The sequence below is a fragment of the Sturnus vulgaris genome, chromosome W, assembly GCF_052056855.1.
Source record: "Sturnus vulgaris isolate bStuVul1 chromosome W, bStuVul1.hap1, whole genome shotgun sequence".
NCBI classification, from domain to species: domain Eukaryota; kingdom Metazoa; phylum Chordata; class Aves; order Passeriformes; family Sturnidae; genus Sturnus; species Sturnus vulgaris.
Window position 1 is genome coordinate 64,467,139 of NC_142282.1, and position 9,414 is coordinate 64,476,552.

Here is a 9,414-nt window from a genome sequence, read left to right on the forward strand (position 1 = left end):
GGAACCTGCGGAGAGGGGCAGGGTGGCCCGCCGCTCCGCCGAATAGCATTGCCTAGCGACAGCTGTGTCAACAGCTTCTGCGCTTTCGTCAAGTGCTTATAAGTCAAGTAAAGCTAAAGGGAGGGGATCTCCAAGCAGGAGGTTTTCCCTCCACCTGCCCTCTGTAAAACTAGAGCGGTGGTGACCGAGGCAGTTGGGGGGAGGAGAGTACAAAACCGCAAGAAGCTGCAAAACAAAGAGAAATGGCAGCAAAAGCAAGAGTAAGGGGAGCGGATGTTATTGGGGTCGGACCTGTGATAATTGATAAAAGATTCATGTTAATCACAAAAGCATTGGGGTTTGTATAAACCAGAATACTAAGCTCTGAAGTGAAGCATGGACACTACGTAATGGAAAATATATGATAAAATAATTCTGTTTAAAATCACCTTTTTATATTATGTTGTATTATGTTACATTATAATATGTTATGTTATGTTATGTTATGTTATGTTATGTTATGTTATGTTATGTTATGTTATGTTATGTTTTCCAAATGGGTTGTATCAGCTACCAGCTTGCAAAATCAGACTTCCCAAAAAGCCCTTCCTGCCTTTGTCTGATCAATACTGCCTATCCCCAAAACCAGACTCCCAGAACTTCCCTGGTGGTCATCTACAAGGATGTTTATTCAACCACCACTGTTTATGACAACAAAAAAAAAAAAAAACCAAAAATTATTGATTACAACGAGGAACTACAGTATAAGAAGAGGCTGCAAACCAAGGTTGGGTGGAGCGTGGAGTGGGCGGTGACCCCTCGCGTTCCCCAGCGCGCTGCTTGCTCTTTCTATATTGAATAAAGCAATCTAAATTTTGCTGAATATCGAGACTTTTGTCTCTCATTTATAACCGCCCCCCCACCGGAAGCTCCAGAAGCCCCTGTAGTGCCCACGCAGCAGCAAAAGCCAAAAGCCGGCCGCACGGCGTTCAGGGCCCGCCTGCCGTGCCTGCAAGACCCATTCACCATTTCTTCCACACCCTGCATATCTATAGAATCGCTTGGCCCGCCTCTGCCTCCAGCTGATTAGTTCAGTCCTGGAGCCTGGCCCTTGCTTGATACACCCACTCGCAGCCCACCGCAGCCCGCCAAAACACAACACTCGGGGGGGGGGGCCCAAGCAGCCACCCCCACACTGGAACTGGGAAGTGGGGCATGGCCAGGGTAGCCATGGGGAGCGGCAGACGTCCTCCCAGCTACCGCAGCCCACTGCAGCCCACCACTTCTACAACAGCCCAGATTCCTGCCTTCTGCTGACCCTCATAATCCAAAAGCTCCAAATACACATCTTAAACCATCTATGAGAGCCTTAGAACACAAAGACGTGTCATTTATAATTATATGCCAAGATGTAATATGTAAAATCTGAGACAATGTGATGTTTCCTTTCATAGTTTTAAATCGGTTTGTTTGTAATAAAAAGATAAATAGTACTTTCAAAATAATTGTATATATATTTTCATAGTTATTTACAATTGTTTATAATATTGTCAGGAAAATTAATCCACAAACACCAGAGGTTTATGTCCAAAAAGGAGACGGAGGAGTCCTTTTTGCTTTATTCGAATAAAGGGAGAGGCCATGGGACATTCCCCTGGGATCTCTCAAATTTTTGGAGGACGCAGCCTCCTTTTTATCCTATTTTCCCGGCCGCATTTCCCTCTCTCTTTCCCCATTGGCTGAGGTACTTGAGAGGCACAGACTTCCTGGAACGCCTGATACCTGAAATTCCCCTCTAATGTATAACCCTCCCTTTTAAATTTTAATTCTTATAGAATTCATAGTTTCCCCCCCCCCCCCCGTTGCTTCTTTCATCTTTCGATATCCAATTTCATTTATCAGCAGCCCTACAGTTTCTTTGTAAAGGCAAATATCTTTTTCCATTCATCAATCAGTGGAATCCATCCCACTGATTCTTTTATCTCTCAGTGCTAGCCTTATCTACAGGCAGATCCACAGCTCATTTGTAAAGACAAATTCAACATTCCTCTCAATATCATTGGTTATTTAGGTAATGATAGGTAAGAAAGCCAACTATTCTAAAGTTATTACTAAAATATTTCTTTTAAAGATATGATAGGGAAGCCTGCCTAATCCGGGTCTCAGCTCTGGCCAAGCTGTGGCCTTGACTGGCAGGAAATTTATCAAACCCCGGTGTTTCTGTGCTAAAGATGAAAACATGTCACTTTGACTAGATGATTTGGCTTTGCAGAAGCTAGAACACTTTCCTTTGAGATAGATACGGGAGTCTTATCCAGAGAAGGCTCACTAAGTCCTCATTGTGTAAAGGAGGCTACTCAGCGATGGCAGACACTGGGTGATGGTAAAACATATAGGCGATTGTAAGTTTCACCTTGTAAATTTCGTTCAAAAGTGCACGTTTTGTTCCTGTTCTAGTTCTTAAAACAAAGAAAGGGGGAGGAGAAAAATGTAGGATAGATGTATAACCTCCTCAAAAGCCTTAGGTGCTCTCATGTTCTCATGTTTCTCTCATGTTTTTCAATCAAATCATATCATAACCTAGCAAGCCAACAGCTCGTTGGAAGCAGAAGATTGTCAATGATTTGCCATCACCTTACTCAAACTCCAAGACTCAAACACTTAGAAAACATCGGTGGTAGAAATATGTGTGGTTTTAATTGAAATAGTTTTGAGTTAAATTGTTTATTGCTTGTAGTGTTAAGTTGTAACTTTGTAACTTCTAAGCATTGAGCCTGTGACATGCTGGGCTGAAGGATTGTGATGTTGGTAGTTTTGCCTGACAGCTTCTGGATGTGAACATCATAACTCAAATGATACACGAGATATATCACTGACTGTGAGCTTGTTGAGTTGGGTGAAAAGCCTTATTCAAATTAGGCTCATAATTTGTGTCATCATACTGTCTTTGGCATCTTATCTGCAAGGTGCCTGCAGAAGACAACAAAGAACACTTTTGCATTTTTCAATATAACCGAAAGGATGAATTGTCACAGTGCAGCTGGTCTGAAGCTCTCGTCTAAACTCAACCAGCCTAGAAGTAAACAAATCTCTGTGTGAAAAAGAATAGGTTGTGATTTGCAGAAAGACTCTATAACTCACTCTCAGAGTAAGGTATAAAGTAGGTATGTATTTTATTCAGTGCTGGGCTCATGTGGGATTTCTCCACAACTCCAACAACTACTCTTAATCAATTAATTTCTAACTTCTAACCCCTTGCTTCAGTTGGATTCAAATCTACACAGGGACCCTCAGCCAATCTCATTCAGCCCTAAATGCAGATGTATCATTGGCCAGGGAGCTGGGCAGTGTTAAAGCCAGACCAATCAGCTGTCTAGATGAGGGAGTTTTGAATCTCCTATTTAAGGAGGATCTGAACAATAAAACAGGTTGTTATTGCATGGATCTCCAAAAGTGTGTGTCGTCTCTGCCTCCGACCCAGAGATCCTGTAACAAGAGAGCTGTTAAAACCAGAGCTGCAAAGAAAGCAGCCAGACTTGTGAGACAAAAACAGCCTGAGAGCTGTTGAGGTATGCAGACAAAGAGCTCCCTACAAGCTGGAGCGCTGCAGCCTGCAGAGCTGTGTAAAGGAGATAGGCAAAGAGCTACCCACAGCCGAGGAGCTGTGACCGTGTAAAATAGGACAAAAAAGGGTAAGCTACTGCTGGGACATGGGTGGTACAATTTCTGCAGAAGATCGAACTATAGTGAATATTTGGACTTTGATTTTAAGTAAAAGAGGGGTTTGTTACGAACAAGTTCCTGTTTGTTCTGTTAATGTTCTGTTAACTGTGGAAAACACCCTGTTTTTATGTTAATTGTTGCTGTTGTTCTGTTCTGATTCCCACTCCCTGGAATTGCCTTGCCATTGTGCCTTTTCCCTCCCAGTTGGGTAACGCCTTCGCTGCTCCCAAAATGATGCCTAGCAAATGAGAAGACTGCAAGTGCTTATGGGACACAACTCAGTAATAAAAAAACCCTAAAAACAACGAGCCAATATAACATCTAAAACTAAAAATGGTACTCCCAAGTAAGAAAAACAGTGAAGATGATGAAATCGCCAACCAGGACTCTTTTGCCTTGTCACCATGACCTGAACAGCACCTGATTGACATGACACCCCTGGACTAGGAGCCAACCAGTGTCTTCTGGGGGACTCCTGTGAGGACATAAGGCCCAGCTTTGCCGCACAGCAAAGCTGAATTCCTCCTCCTCTGGATTGTCCATCGGGAGCAGCAGTGGTGCACGTGACCTGTTGAGCTCCCACCCAGATCTGATTTCTCAATAAAGACATTAAAACAGGAGCTGGTCTCCTTGCCCTTATTTATTTCAGGGTTGAACACAATAAAGAGGCTCTAGAGACTTTATTACAGTTTTGCAAAAGCCAACGTGTAGAAATCACCACAGATGCAGCCTTTAATGCTGAAGTCTGGGAACAAGTCACAAGCTTTTGTGCCTTGGCCACCCCTGAAGGCCCTCAGCATTTTTAGGACTTTATGGCCTCCCTGCAGCCCCCCTGGGGCAGGCCTGAAGCTCTGGTCTCCTGCTCAGCGGACACAGGCTGTGTGCACAGAGCTTGCTCCCTCTCCTGGCACCTTGCCCTTGTGTTCCCTTGTCATGTCCGTGTAAGTGAGGCAGTGTTTGTGTGTCCCGTAGATCTTTGCCTCTAGAGGCGACAAAATTACTATGAGTTTTTTAACTACCTGGAGGATATTAATGGATAGTTTAAAATTGATAAAAGCCAATAAAAATGCAAAAGTGGCTGCTAAGACGCCTGTGCCAGTCCCTCAAAATGATGGAAACCACATGGCGTGAGCACATGAAAAACCCCAAGATGGTGGATGCTGGTCCCCCAAGATAGTGGACGCCACATGGTGCAGGAGCCACCCACTCGAGATGGTGGAGCCTACGCGCCACGGGTGCAGCCCACTGAGAAATCCCGAGATGGCAGAGCGCGGAGAGCAGCCTGTAGGGAAGGAGGTGTCGCGGGGGGCACACAGGAGGAGCAGACAGAGGGGCAGCGGCCATTGCTCAGGCCCTCTAGCCCCGTAGTGCTGGCACGCCACACTATCGGGACCGGAACCTCACCCTCCGCGGGCGCCAGATGTGTCTGCACAGCCCGCACAGGGACCGCTGGGCCGCCACTGCCGATATTGGCTGCCCCTGCATAGCGCATGGCTTTGCCTGTGCCGCGGCACCCGTGCCACCGGCAGCCTATGCATCTACGCAGTGCCCGGGATCACCCACGCCACATCTGAAGGCAACTGATTGGACAGCCCAGACACCGCCTGTCACGCCCACCAATGGCATCAGTGCATGAGTGGTGCCTGAGACCGCAAAACATAGCATCATGCTGAAATAGAGAAACTGAGAATTAAGAATCAAGTATCAAGAAATGCTTTGACTAAAAGGAGGACTAACAAAACTGTATTGTTTGCTATAATTTACGATGCTTACAAGAACAGGAGGACAGCAAGGCTACAAGGTGGGATCAAGGGCTAGAGTGCGCAAACAGGATGCAAGGACAAAGACAACACAGGATAAGGGGGTCCTCAGACCCATGAGACCAAGAAAACTGGTATCAAATTCCGGAAAATTACCAAAGGACTAAAAAGAGAGCATGCGCAAGGAGGCAAGGTGAAAAGTTCAAACCGAGAGGAAGACTATTTACTTCATCCCAAAGACCCCGAGAAGACCACCAGAGCAACCTAAAAGGAGCAATGCTCAGTCGCAAAGATGCGTGAAATTAATTTCAATATGAAGTGGGGATAGATAATGAATATGTATTAGGCGAATTGTCTATTCCTAGTTTGTAGAAAATAAAAGGAGAGGCACAGGTCGCCAAAGGTGTGCATGTTTTTGGAGGAGCTATCCCCCATGCACCTCAGTGCTGAATAAATACATACCTACTCTTAGAACTTATTTTGTGGATTATATAGTGTTTTTCCGCGTTTCAGTGCCACCTGCGAGCAGTCCCGGAAGCTAGCGGAGGGGGCCGCCCGCAGTCGCCAATCAACTGCGTCCCCTAGCAACCACTGTCTGCGGCCCCGGAGACCAGCAAAGCGGAGTGGGGCCGCCCGACACCGAGAACTACCCTGAAGCGGGCGCCAAGTCACGTCGCCTAGCAACCACCACGGCAGCCGTGTAGACCCCTTCTGCACTGCCAGCAAACGCCTGTAAATCTACTGGGGCTGTGGGAGGAGAACCAGAAGATCGCCCCTGGTCCCCTGATCCGTTTAATCCTGGGGGTGACCCTGACAGTATCAAAGGAGCTCGAGCAGCCCTGCGCAATGCGACATCAGCTAGAGACATGTTAAATGAGAAACAAAAGTCTCGATATTCAGCAAAATTTAGATTGCTTTATTTGATATAGACGGAGCAAGCAGCGTTGGGGAACGTGAGGGGTCACCGCCCACTCCACGCTCCATCCAACTCTGGCCCACAGCCTCTTATACTATGGTTTCTCGTTGTAATCAATAATTTTTGGTTTTTTGCTGTCATAATTTTAGCAGGCAAGCAGTGGTGGTCGAATAAACATCCATATCTGTGATAATTAATAAAAGATTGGTGTTAATCACAAAAGCATTGGGGTTTGTATAAACCAGAATACTAAGCTCTGAATTGAAGCATAGACACTAGATAAAGGAAATTATATGATAAAACCATTCTGTTTAAAATCACCTTGTTATGTCATATTATATTATGTTATATTATGTTATATTATGTTATGTTATATTATGTTATGTTATGTTGTTATGTTTTCCAAATAAGTTGCATCTACTACCAGCTTGCAAAATCAGACTTTCCGATAGCCCGTCCTGCTTTGTCTGATCAATGCTGCTTATCTTAAGGATCAGACTTACAGAACTTCGCTGGTGGTTATCTACAAAGACCAGATGGTTATCTATGAAGCTGACCATGGCCGGAGATTTTCTGAATTGGGATAAGGATGTTTATTTGACCACCACTGCTTACCTGGAAAAATTGAGACAGCTAGAAAAACAAAAATTATTGATTACGGCGGGAAAACCATAGTATAAGAAGAGGCTGAGGGCCGGCGTTCAGTGAGGCGTGGTATGGGCGGTGACCCCTCACGTTCTCCAGAGCGCTGCTTGCTCTTTCTATATCAAATAAAGCAATCTAAATTTTGCTGAATATCGAGACTTTTGTCTCTCATTTATAACAATTTGGTGCCAAAACCCAGGACGTCCTTGGAGCCCTGAGAGGCACTGCGATTTCGGGGAGGAGCCTCACTTCTGTGGCCTGGGTTCGTCAGTGATTCTCGGGACCCAACGACGTCCCGCACCATATAGACTGAGCAAGGAAAATCTCCCCGGAAGACTGAGGCAAAATCACCTGTAATTCTCGTGCACGAAGACCCAGACAGGAGCATCGGACTGTGAGTATCTGTCTGGTTTGGTGGGGATGACTGTGTGCTTGCCTGAATGAGATGTGGCTTTTGCCGCAAAACGTGAATGGAATCTTTCTATCCACGTTTACAGCATCCCTCGAGGGACCTGGCCGGTGAAGGGACGAAGCCAGTGGGCACAAAGGAAGAGGCTGCTTTTCTTGTCCTAGCCCAGGTAGAGGCTAGGTCCTTCTCATCCTAGTCTAGGCAGAGGCGGGATCTGGGGGAGGAAGGAAAAGAAAAGCAGATGGCAACACACCAGTCACGGAGGGTGAAGGAAAAAGCTGCTTTTCCCATCCCAGCCCAGGTAGAGGCGGGTTCCAGTCCATCCTGACCCAAGGAGAGGCAGGGGTTCGGGCCTAACACATCGGGGAGTACAAACACCTCAAGACAGTCCCTTGAGGTAAAAATGGGACAAAGAGAGAGGGACCCATGAAGAGGTCCAAGTTCATTTAGTCCACAAAGAGACCGAGAATATAAAGATAATAGAAGTAGGTTGCCAGAACTAGCACCAGGCAGCCCTTTGGGAGTAATATTAAGATGTTGGGACACAGGGGAGGTGGACAGAGGAAAAAGTAAAGAAAAATTGATTCAATATTGCATGGTGGAATAGACCAAGAAAATAATCTGTAGAGATAACCTATACTGGCCCATGTTCTGATCATTTGAGGGATGGATTTCTCGGGCATTAAACACATATGTGGCTTGTAAAGAACCATTTAACAGAGAGGAATGTGAATATGCTGCTCTGTGGACAGAACAGCATAAACTATTCTCGGTATATCATTTAAACGAAAAAGAGGATGAAGATAAAAAAAAAAGGTTACCTGGGAACCCCTTGATAATCTCCCTCCTCCGTATAATACAGAAAATACAGGGGACCCCCCACGCACCCACTTCCACTCATCCTTGTACTCCCATAGCTCTAAGAACTCGCTCCAGTCAAAGGAATACCAGGAGAGATAGTATCACCAGAGAGGAGGGAGATAAAGACACAAAGGCTCGCCTTTACCCCCTGAGGGAAGGTCCATTAGCAGGACAACAGGCTGGATTAATTGGATTTTTAAATGTTCCCTTAAACAGAGGGGAAGTGAGGAACTTTAAAAAAGAAATGGGAAAACTATTAGAAGATCCTATAGGAGTATCGGAGAGACTAGATCAATTCCTCAGACCAAGTATGTATACTTGGATGGAATTACAATCTATATTAAGTATCCTATTCACCACGGAAGAACGGGATGAAGAGAAGCAGAAAGCGAAAGCTAAAACCTTTATAACTGCAGTTCGGGAAACACAGCGAGGAACCCAGCAGAAAGGGGGAGGGAAACCACGAAAACCCCCACCGAAACAAGGAAATGAGGCAGGAAATAATTCACCAAGGCGAGCCTGCTTTTACTGTAACAAAAAAAGTCATATAAAGAAAAATTGTAAAGAGCGGATATGGGATGAAAAAAATGTTCCAGGAAGACGAATAGGGGTGTCAGGGGCTGTATGTATTGGGAACCTTACTATCTAAAGAGCCCTTGATAAAATTAAGAATCCGTCCCCAGGGAAAGGAGGTGGAATTTTTAGTAGATACAGGAGTCGAAAATTCCACAATTTAAACATCTACCAAAAGAGTGTAAACCTAGTAAAAAAACAGCACTCGTTGTTAAAACAAAAGGTAAACCATTTTGGGTCCCTGTTATTAAAAATATATAAATTGAGACACAAAAGCAAAATTGGATTAAATGATCGGCTGTTACTGTGAGAGGCAGAAAACATTTTATTGGGCTGAGATTTAATAATAGCATTGGATTTAAAAATTGAAGTATCCCAAGGGCAACTTAAAATTTATGCCTTACCCCAAAAGGATGGGGAACAAATATGTCCTGAGGTGTGGCATACCCCTGGGTGTTGGAGTCAGTAAGTCAAAAGTTTCTCTGAATCCTTCAGGGGGAGATCAGAATCCAGGAATTGAGTTGAAACCTTTGGATGGATTGAAGTAT